This window comes from Thamnophis sirtalis, unplaced genomic scaffold, assembly GCF_051295495.1.
Source record: "Thamnophis sirtalis isolate CommonGarterSnake01/CBP01778 unplaced genomic scaffold, rThaSir2_p1.2 scaffold_9, whole genome shotgun sequence".
NCBI classification, from domain to species: Eukaryota; Metazoa; Chordata; class Lepidosauria; order Squamata; family Natricidae; genus Thamnophis; species Thamnophis sirtalis.
This window is the reverse complement of record NW_028261389.1, coordinates 4850012-4853457: the sequence shown is the minus strand read 5'-3', so window position 1 is coordinate 4853457 and position 3446 is coordinate 4850012.

Here is a 3446-nt window from a genome sequence, read left to right as displayed (position 1 = left end):
GGCAACTTGAAGATGTCTGGATTTCAGCTCCCAGAATTCCCCAGCCAGCATTTGCTGGCTCTGCGGCATTGGGTGGCCAACCTGGAGTGCCTTGCCTTCTCTTATGCCTCCTACCCTGTGAACGCTGGAATGGTTGGCACAAGGAGCAGCCTAGGAGATGATGTCATGAAACAAATCCCGCAGAGAGAAAAGTGGCTGCCGTGTGAAAATTTGGCAATTTGACTACAGTTGGTTCGGGGTTGAATGCACACAAACAAAGGCAGGGGGGGAAATTGCACCCTTCCCCCTACTCAAAATCCCCAATGGCTCTGCCCTGGCTCCTTTCCCAATTGAATGCTGACTCAACCTTCCCTTTTTCCAAAAGCAAGACACATTTGGTTGCATTCACACAACGGACTTAACCTCGTGATGGAATTAGCAATAGCAATAGCAGTTAGACTTATATACTGCTTCAAAGGGCTTTCAGCCCTCTCTAAGCGGTTTACAGAGTCAGCATATTGCCCCCAACAACAATCCGGGTCCTCATTTTACCCACCTCAGAAGGATGGAAGGCTGAGTCAACCTTGAGCTGGTGAGATTTGAACAGCCGAACTGCAGAACTGCAGTCAGCTGAAGTAGCCTGCAGTGCTGCATTTAACCACTGCGCCACCTCAGCTCTTAACCTCTTTTTGGGATTGTCCTCCCATAATAAATTGTACAACGAACTTTAGGGATTGACTTTAGGCCACGCACAATGCCGCAGAAAAGGCAAACTGAGTTCAGAATGAGCCAAGTGCAGTGGGTTGTTGTGGGAAGTCAACGCTAGTCTTTATCGGGGTCTGGTTTAGCCCAATGTGTGAATGCATTTTGAAGGAAGAGCTGTAAATAGAAGTTAAGAAGTATTCTGACACAATTTTTCTATCCGTCGACAGTGCTGCCAATTCTGGTTGTGAGCTTCTTCTTTACCAGGGACTGTTGATCCATTTTTAGAAACAATATTATACTAGCCGATAATACCGGCGTTGCCCGGGTATTTATTTATAGGGGGAAAATGTCCAGAACCAAACGTAATTTCTAGTGTTGGGTTTTCCCCCTTACCAAAGGGAGCCCCCTGGTGGAGTACTGTGTAGCCGCTACCATGGCAACTCCACTGCGCTGTACAGTAAAAGCCATTTTATGGCAGTATGGTAGAAGCCATTTGAAGGCACAACAGGCTGTACCACTGGTTGATTCATTCATTTATTTGCAGTGTCCAAGAAGTCGGAGGTTGTATACAGCTTTGGCCCCGAACCGGTAGCAGAAATCACGCATGCGTGAAACGAGTGGGTGCGCAGGGGGCCAACTAGTGGTAACCAAATGTGAAGCCCACCGCTGCCTGGGGTCATGTTTGGTTACCACTGGTTCGCCCCCTGCGCGCCTGTTCATTTCACGCATGCACGATTCCCACTACCAATTCGGGCAAACCAATCCGAACCGGCTGAATACCACCTCCGACCCCGGGACACTTAATCATTGACTTTTTTTGTGTGTTTTTTTAATTGTGTTTTTTTAATTGTTGTGTGTATTAGATATATAAGTATATATACAACAGAGAGATACGAAGTGTGTGTGTATGTGTGTGGAAATATAGTTAGGATAGATTAGCATAGGTAAGGGAATAAGAAATGATACTAAATTATGTCTGGGTTGGCGGAAATACCATCCCAAGGAAACATAAACTGAGATTCAAAATAGACACACCAACAACAATAGAAAAAGAAAGGGAGAGAGGAGGAGAGAATGAAAGGAAGACATGGGGAAGAAGACAGAGGTAAGGAGAGGAGGATGGAAAGGAGAGAAAGAGGAGGAGAGAGGGTAGGAAGGGGAAGAGGAAGAGCAGGAGTAGGAGAAAGGTACGGGAAGAAGGAAGGGAAAGGAGAGGAGGAAGGAAGAAAGTAGAGAGAGGGTGGAAAGAAAGAGGTAAGGAGAGGAGGATGGAAAGGAGAGAAAGAGGAGGAGAGGGGGTAGGAAGGGGAAGAGGAAGAGCAGGAGTAGGAGAAAGGTATAGGAAGAAGGAAGGGGAAGGAGAGGAGGAAGGAAGAAAGTAGAGAAGGGAGAGAGGGTGGAAAGAAAGAGGTAAGGAGAGGAGGATGGAAAGGAGAGAAAGAGGAGGAGAGAGGGTAGGAAGGGGAAGAGGAAGAGCAGGAGTAGGAGAAAGGTATAGGAAAAAGGAAGGGAAAGGAGAGGAGGAAGGAAGAAAGTAGAGAAGGGAGGGAGGGAGAAAAGAAAGGGAAAATAAGGTGGTGTTACAACAGGAGGAAGGGATGGTAAACAAAGCAACCCAAACTGTATATTATAACCTATTAAATGAAATAATAAACGTATAAGAATGATAAATGTTAAAACACCTGTAACCAAACGACATGCTGTATGTGATGACGGGGTTTCTTTATGTTTTTTTTTTCATTGTTGTGTGTATGTGTTGTCTATGTAATAAAAATAAAATTATATAAGGAGGAGACCTGTGGCATAATGGCTAAGACGTTTGCCTAAGATGCAATACAGCACAGGTTCGAATCCCAGTAAGGGTATGGCTAGCTGATGAGAGCTAAATAGCTTGAAATAGATCTATACCAGTGTTTTTCAACCTTTTTGTGCAAAGGCACACTTTTTTCATGAAAAAAATCACGAGGTACACCACCATTAGAAAATGTTAAAAAAAATTAACTCTGTGCCTATATTGACTATATATAAAGTAATTTTCCCACGGCACACCTTACACTATGTCACGGCCCACTAGTGTGCCGCAGCACAGTGGTTGAAAAACACTGATCTATACTACTCTCCCTTTATTTATTTATCAGCCCAAATAAAACACACACACACACACACACACACACACACACACACACACATCATTGACTTTGACTAAGTCAATGGGTTTAGCCAGATTCACTCTGCAACCGTGTTACTAACTGAACCACTTCAATGATTCACTTTACTACCATGTCAAGCAAAATGTTAGCATGGAGCTAAACCCACACCCGTCTTGCTTTGCCACAGAAATTTGAATTCCACAATGGTTATAAGTCAAGCGCTCACTGCATCTTGCCCAAATGCCGGGGGGATTTTTAGAAGCCTTGCCTCTCTACCCCTTGGGTGCCTGGAGATCTTCTGCCTCCCTAATCTTGTCAGCCGAGCCCTCGTGTCTGATCTGTGTCACTTAGGACCTCACCATCCCACTAGGATTAAAATGCCGACAGCACAACAAAGCAACGTTTGGAGTTGCACAGGGCTCGTGGCAATGTCTGGGTGTGGATGGGCTTTATCTGCTCCGCTGTCACTTCCCTGCGGGTGGAAATGCTTGCAAAAGCTCCAGGGGAGACGCAATGGTGCCTTGTCCCAAAACTGGTTTCTTTTTTTGCAAAAGGCAACTCGGCTTCTTTGGGGATTTTTATTTTTCCCCTTGGAAAATATTTCACTTCTCT